This window comes from Sander lucioperca, chromosome 13 (genome assembly GCF_008315115.2).
Source record: "Sander lucioperca isolate FBNREF2018 chromosome 13, SLUC_FBN_1.2, whole genome shotgun sequence".
NCBI classification, from domain to species: domain Eukaryota; kingdom Metazoa; phylum Chordata; class Actinopteri; order Perciformes; family Percidae; genus Sander; species Sander lucioperca.
This window is the reverse complement of record NC_050185.1, coordinates 18372916-18381088: the sequence shown is the minus strand read 5'-3', so window position 1 is coordinate 18381088 and position 8173 is coordinate 18372916. Positions and strand designations below refer to the sequence as shown.

Below are 8173 nucleotides of genomic sequence, written 5' to 3'. Positions count from 1 at the left end.
ATGTGCACCATTGTCCCCATATTTAAACAATATTGCATCTGACATACAGCTTTTCACTCCACCTTCGAGTGTGGTCCTTCTGAACAGCTATAAACACTTTTACAACGTGTTCTGATCGAGCAAAACACGACCCTTTAGTGATACAGATCAGAAACTGTCAATGGTCCAAAAACTGACCAATCAGATCACTGGAAAAATTGAGACATCCTTTTAAAGGATCCCGATCATGGATGTATTAAGACAGTTGGATACAGCGCTGCAGCTCAGCCTTGCTGTCAATTTGTCCAAGTAGCAATACTGCAACAACACAACAAAAATCCCCCTCCAGCCCAAAATTATTTTCTCCAAACACCACCATTATAAACGTTTGGTAGGACACCTGAAACTGCAAACATGGTAAAAAAAATTACTCTCTGTATTATGAATTTTGAATCCATGGAGGTTTTATATATGTTAAACTTTCCCAGAGCCTAGAAATGCCTAAGGGCCAAGCGAGAACACGCAGCAATAATAATGCGCATGTGCAGTGGACATCATAACGCAGAAGTAAAGTGAATGGGTTCAATCTTTGGAGTCCAGTATCCAGTAGTTTACATAATACATCCATGATGTCGACAAGGACAAAAGTCCTGAGCTTCCAATAAGTAGTAGAGCACCAAACATTTTATAGGTCTTTAAAATCACTTTTAACTACCATGATAATTAAGGCAGAGATAGAAGAAACATTTGTGCACTCAGTAATGAGTCCATTAATCTCTATAGGGAACACCAGCCCAGGCAGGCTCCAGAAATCCCCTGTGCCATGCAGCAGTTAGTCTCCCCAGTGGTCACTGTGAAAGGACTTTATCCAAGTAGACCTCACCTGTTGTGTGCGTAGATGACAGAAATTAAGTGTATATAAAACAGAGAGAATATTCCATATTATGGTATACCTAGGGAAGTGATTAATCTATTATCAAAATAGATGCTGATTATTATTTTATTAATCGACTAATTGATTATTTGACTAATCGTTTAGGCTCCAATATGAAGTAAGAAAACAGAGTGTCGTTAATACTGTTGTTGCATAGGCAGACGTGGGGCGTCTGATAATGAATGAATGAGTAAATATTTGTCTGCATTTACTCTTCCTTGTCCCTTAGTCCAATCAACATACCAAACCAGCAGGTCCATTAGCAAAGCGTACAGGAGCTCTCTGTCTATCCAGTAGTTGCCAGAAGTTGTTGAGAGAATAAGCTTCTGAGTAATTTGGTGTGCACTACAATCCCTGCACCCAATGTTACATTACATTACATGTCATTTAGCTGATGCTTTTATCCAAAGCAACTTACAATTGCTATATATCAGAGGTCACACGCCTTTGGAGCAACTAGGGGTTAAGTGTCTTGCTCAGGGACACATTGGTTGATGTTTTGCAGTGGGAATCAAACCCTGGTCTCCCACCTCAAAGGCCTGTGTCATATCCACTGTGCCATCACCACCAATATATGTTCGGAAAGCACCGACTTTTCTGAACCAAACTGCCTCCCCACATTCGTTCAGAGAGCATCTGATTTGCTCTGCGTACATTAAGCTTAACCTTAATTTCATTTTTATTAATCACTTCCACCCTCACCTCATTCTCTGCTTGTTTGTTGTTCTCTCACCTTCCTGCACCACCAACCAACTGCGACACATGGACTGATCTTTGGGCCCTTTACTGCTTTTGCATAGAAAAAACATTGAGAACCTGCGTGGAGACATGACCCCTGCCGTGAACAGCTGACAAACAATAGTACACCAATCCCACTCCGCTGAGGCCAGGGAGACATCACTTCCTCTCACGGGGTGCTGACTGACTCAAATTAACTTCTCACCCATGAGCTCTGTCCCCCGTGTGTACACACTTTGCATCGAGACAGGAAGCACCAGAATAAAGCATCGGTACACACACACACACACACACAAGTTCAACTCCATTGTAAAAGCAACATCTTTACAAACACCAAAGCACATGCAAGCACACAAGTCTATGCACATAAATATCGTGTACACACATACTCTCTTAATGACCAACAGTATATTTGGAAGCTCAGCCTCTGAAATACAAAATACAAATATAAAATCTCAATCTGTGGTCCCTTCCAGGGCAGTTGTGTCTGATGTTAGTAGCAGAATGAGGAAACATATGGACTAAACACAACAGTAACACCACTAGACTATTTGCTATCACAGAAGGAGAGCCTGTGTGTACAAACAGGAATTGTACAAACAAGTCACAAGGCTCCTCACCACTCCAGGCAAAGCTGCACTGAAGATTTTCCAGTAGCAGAATTTATTATAATCCAACTCACTGCTTAGTAGCTGACACGGACTGTGATGTAGAGCTGGATATTTATGATCGAGCCTGACAGCCCCCAAAAGAATCAAGCTGAATGTCTCTCTCAGGCTTTGGTCAGACATAGTTTGGTGATGAAAACTGCTAGCTTATACTTATTCTTGGGATTTTGCTTGGTTTAGGGTCACAACAGTCCAACCTTTGGGCTTAGGTCAGGGTTAAACATTTCAGAAAAACCTTATACATAGAGTATTGTTCGCTTAAAAAAAAGACAAAAAAACTGAAAAAGACAGAAGCTGCTCAACAGGACAGAATTGTTGCAGCATCATGTTTACATCTCAGAAGTGCATAGGGGACAGACAATTTTTAGTTGAGTCTGAAATAAGGGCCGGCTTTCGCCCATCCGGTACATGTTACAAAGCACTACCCTCACTCTCAATAATTTGATTGACTTTTGATGTACTGTGGCTGCATCACTCTTGATGGCTGTAGCTCACATGTTGGATATATCAAATGTCTTTTTAAACAATTTACAAAATTGTTTTTGGTCTTTATAGCACCCCATGACAACTAACGCTGACATGTGGGGTCATAATGCAATCTCTCTACAAATGTGCAGTTTCCTGTGTCGATGTCAGGTTCACACATGCAGTTGTTTACAATAAGTTCAATCAGAACAGCTCGGTCTTCTATGCAGCATCAGCTGGGTCCGCAGTATTATCAGATAGAATAAAATGTGTTTTGCCAAGCTTATATCAGTGGATTAATGAATGAATCAAGTGGCAGAAATAAAAGTTAATGCAAAGTTGATAATTATATTTTTTACAAATCATTAATTGAAATGAATCGAGTAAAAGAAACTTTGCTGGTTAAAGCTGACAAATGTGACATGTGAAGTTTCATATTATACATTTTGGGGTTTTGGTACCTTGCTATGTAAGCATTTTAAGAAATTACTGTGTGTTTCCTCCCCTCTTCGGCAGATCTGAACAAAAAGAGGAGCTTAGTGGTGACTGTGCTAATAGCTCCACTACCATGCAAACAGCTCACATTCTCCGCCTCACAACATTGGACATGATCCAAGTAGGCCAATCAGTAGTGTCTTATCTGGAATGAGTTGCCTACTGATACCAGTCAGCCCCTGATTCCTTACAAGATAACAGCAAGAGATGGCAGCCTGTTTGCTAAATGTGAAAGAAGCTCTGCAAACATCATGAAAGGTCATTAATCCACAACTCCTAAATGTGTGTGTACAGTGTGGCAACAGACATACAAAATATGGATGCTCACTAACAGCCAGTTGTGCTTAAAGGTTGGAACTTTTAAAGATTAATTTATATGATGGGTATAAGCAGGCCGGATACATTAGGACTAGTTTTTCAATATTATTGACTATGTATCGATACTGTATTGACTTCCAGTGGAATCGTACTGTGACATATGATCACAGCATCATCATCGTTCTACAAAGAAAATGTTGATTTGAATTTGAATGATTTATTAGGTCCCAGTAGTCAGTCGGCAAAAGCCCTATTGAAATTGCTATGTTTACTATTGAAATGTCTTCGCATTACTGAGAAAAACGCACCAAAATTTGCTCACACATCAGAACTGGTAATTTTGTTTTTATATTTTATGGGTTTCGTGCTCGGGTGTGAAAAAATAGCTCAATAGCGCCCTCTACACATTTTTAAATTGAACTGACTAGCGAAAATTGGTAGGCATATGTAACGTGTGACATACAAAAAAAAACAACTCTTGGACGTATACTCTAAACCCAACAGGAAGTCAGTCATTTTTAATTTAATGTACAATTTTAGGGCTTTTTTCACCATTTTCAGGCGCTGTACTTTACAGAGCCGACGGCCAAACGTCAGCAAAAAAGGCAGTTGGGCTGATCAGTCTCCCCAAATTGGTTAAAAAAGTGCCTCGGAACACACCAAAGCGACGAGACGTAATACGTCTCCATAACAGCAGGCGGCGCTAATCTGTATTGTCGCCCAAAAATGAAAACCAGCAGCTGATTGGATGAACGCGTCACGTGGGTCTGGTTTCTCCGGAAATTCAAAGACAGACTGTCATGGCGGCTTGGTCAGAATACGATCTCATATTTTACTAAAATAGTTCACCGTGTTTCTGAAAACATTTTAAGCGAGAAATAGGCCATGCAGTTGCTGAATCTGTCTTCATTTCAGATGAACAAATGTCAGTTTAAAAGATTTTCGTCAGATTTTGAGAGACTCTAGTCACGCTCATTCCGCTCTCCGTTTCCGGGTTAGCACTCTACCAATCAGATGGGTCATTTGAGTCCGACTGCCGGCAGTACCCCATTATACATGTCAAATCGGCCAAAATGAAGGACGACGCCATTTTGTGCGTTTTGCCATGAAAAATGAAGTTATTTTAACTCCAATGTCTATTGTCCAATCTTCCCGAAATGTCTAATGCTTGATAAGAGTCCAGGCCTGAGGACATCTTCTTGCCAATATTGACTCATAGTCATAAAGCCACCTGCTGGCAGCAGGAAGTCAGCCTTATATGACAAACATCATCAGATCCGCATGACATTTACAATGTGTGGTTTGCACTTGATATTGAGCAACAAAATGGGTCTCTCGCCAGCCCCCTATACATTAGCCATGTCCACTTTAATAACTGATTAACCGTTTGACATAGACTCTTGTATCATTGCAATCAGTACAGAGTTCCTTTTTCATGCTGATGATTTGCCCCGCCCCCTATACTTTAGCCACGCCCCACCTGAATTTTACTCAATTCTACAGCTCAGACCAATGAGTTTCCCTCATGGGGTTCAGCATTTGAGAAAAAGTATATGTCACAATTGATAGGTATTCTTTACTTCAGATGTCTAGTTCTAGTCCACAGCAGCTCTGTAACACACCTACATGAGGATTACTGTAGGTGTGGCAGCCCCCCTTGGGGGGGACACAGAGCCATTTTAATGGGAACGCACATGACAAGAGGATAAAGTGTTGACTGAAAAGTTGAACACACCTTTTCACAGCAGACATTTTGACTTGTCAAACACAGGTGTAACTAATACCATAGATAACTGCGGTTCTGCATTGCAATCATTTCTTAAACTGAGCCATTGTTATGTTTTTAGCCCCACCTTTGCCTTTCCTGAACAAGGTAAATCAATCTGATTCAGTTGGAAACGATAAAGAGTTAAGTACAGTTAGGATAAAAGAAAAACTTTACTGCTAATGCTCATCAAAGAAACAGGTCAGTCAAATCAAAACAACAACGTCAATGAAATAGTCTATCTTTATCTCAGATTCACTGTCAATATAACAGAAGGGCCTTGTGTGTAAAATAGTTTGATGTATTTAACTTTCACTTTTCATGTAAATAAGAAACATTGATTATGTTATTTTAATCAGATTAAACACAGCTCTTTTTGTTATCTCCCAGTTTAGAATCCTCTGCTGTATGACATATGTGTTTATGGTATACAAATGTTTTTTCTTTATCACACAGACCCGCACTGTTACACAAGCTACAGTATAGTATGACCAGCTCTAGTACAGACACTGCAACTGCTGATGAAAGCACAATGACCTTTGCAGTTTCCCAAAACCTTATATTAACATCCGCAATGCCAGTAGAAAAACACAAAATGGTATGAAACAGTAATAGAAAAAAAATTATGTTTAGTATTTTAAATCAATCTCCTAAAAAACATTGAAAATGACATCTATGCATCTTTGTGCTGGATTCACTTGTTTTGAAGAGGCACAGTCTGAGAGCACAATCGTCTTCACAACATCCTCATCATCATCAACAGGCAGGAATAAATTACAAATGACCTATTATAAACACCAATAAAGCCATAAATGTCACCAGTATCCCCACAGTCTCTGCACTCATCACAGATCCTCAGCAAAGCAAAACAAAACTCAACCTATCCCATTGCGCCAACACCCACGTAATCCTTAATCCTTATGGGTCGAGCAAAAATGAAGTCCCGCCTCCAGGCGTGCCTGAATGGTCTGCCATGACTGTCAATCCGAGAAGCTTCTACATACTAAACAGCCCGTTTCAGTCTAGGTTGAGGCAGAAGATAAACAAGTTGGAGGCCTGCATGCCCGTAGCCTTGATAGCTATATTTAAAAAGACATTTAAAGTAAAATCTACCATAAAAACCTGAACAAAACACATGATTATGTGTCAATCCGTAACATGTGTTAGTGTTTATAACGTTACTTAAGAAGAAACACCAAATCAAACGTTTAACTGTCGAAATCGGTTGATAAAACTATACAGCATAATGTTTAGGTGATAATCCAAACTAATCTATTATCCCGAAGAATCCGTTACTTAAGATATCTCCTCAGTGGAAACATAAATCTGATTCGGGTGTATTATCTAACTTACATCACATAGAAATTTCTAGCTGTGTCGAGTTTTTTTCCAGCAGCAGTGGATGTTTCTGTTGGGGGGCGTGTCCCTACAGAGAGCTCGGGCTGCCTGCAAAAAGTCTGTTGGGCATTAAACTGACACACTGAGGCGTTTTAAACAAACACAGCTAAATACGGTTAAATTATGTTCTACTAAACATATCAATGACACATTAAATAGCTATAGCATACAACTGTAAGAGGTGCAGCATTCTTTACAGTTTAAAAGTAGAGTACACGCCGATCTTTTTACGTGCAGATTTTAACCATTCTGACCCCGTGTCAGACATGTAACCCGACTTCTGAACAAACTGACCAATTAATAAAACGAGGAGATAATTATAAGCAAAATCGGTGGAATATATTTTGGACAGGGTTAACGCAAGCGCTAAATGGCATTTGACAGTGACAGAAATGTGTCTCAGTTCACCGTTCAGCGTTAGCTAGCTACATTTCTGCACTTCCTCCAAGAGCTCGATAAACTGCAATGCACAATAAGAGACACGTTAACCGTATTTGTTGCTCCGAACTGTGGTTTTTAATGCGGAACTGACGAATATTGCTGCCCTTTCACCTGCAGATCACAGCAGTATGGCCTCCGTCCGCCCCCTTCCTTATCCCAGCTGAAGCCTGATACACAACAACAACAACGTACCGTTAGCTTCAAAGCTATCCTCCGCTGCGGAGAAAACACACGTATCCACTGTAACGTTACAGCAAAGTTCCCACCAAAACGAAACAATAACGGTCCAACTCACTTTTAGGACGCCCATGCATACGTCTTGCTTCGTGTCGGACCTCGTGTATGTTCTTCTGTTGGAGATAATATGGCCCTCTTTTCAATGGAGTCCACACGCTGTTACAGCTCTCTCGGGTTTGTTTTGTTTTTCTTCTTCCTGACGGGTTCCTGGAAAGCGCGTGACTGCCCAACACGTGGTGCGGCGCTGGGCCAATAGGAGCAGAGTCCGAAGCTGGATGGAGTTTTATACAGTCGATGCTGAAAACCGTGAAAACCATAAACCGGTAAACTGTAACATTTCACCAAATATAGGCCTATGTAATATTGTGATAGAAAACTGAGATCCCAGTATCTAATTTAGATCATTTAGACCAAACATTTTTGGTGTCTCAAAAAGTTGTTTTTTTCATTTGATTAAGTTAGCTATTCAGTTGTTTTCTGTAAATTGTATTCCTACATGGAGGTATGAATGCTGTTTCAAACCATTTTCCACTCTGCAAGGAATACAGTTCTGGTGGGGAAATACAAAATCACAATTTGACTTAACTTTATTGCATTTTTAAATGTTTAAAGGTACCCTGTGGACTGGAGTTTTTGACCACTATAGGCTACAGTCACACTCTGGAGCAAGTGTTTTTGCAAGTTGGTCCCTTTTTGTTTATTCTGGAGAAAGATATCAAACAAAGTAAAAAACAT

The 8173-nt window shown here is 40.2% G+C and overlaps 1 protein-coding gene across 4 annotated transcripts in view; it reads right to left on the bottom strand.

The window, feature by feature from the left end:
• The window catches only part of crebrf (creb3 regulatory factor), a 35179-nt gene extending 27494 nt beyond the window's left edge, over window positions 1-7685 (bottom strand). For 2 of the 4 annotated variants that reach the window (XR_004101766.2, XM_031280683.2), the window contains exon 1: window positions 7497-7644. The gene's annotated coding sequence lies outside the window, so the exon portion shown is untranslated. Of the gene's footprint in view, window positions 1-6715; window positions 6778-7496 lie in introns of those variants that run through there. The other 2 variants (XM_036008596.1, XM_031280685.2) reach the window with 2 other exon arrangements.
• Between the last annotated feature and the right edge of the window lie 488 nt (window positions 7686-8173).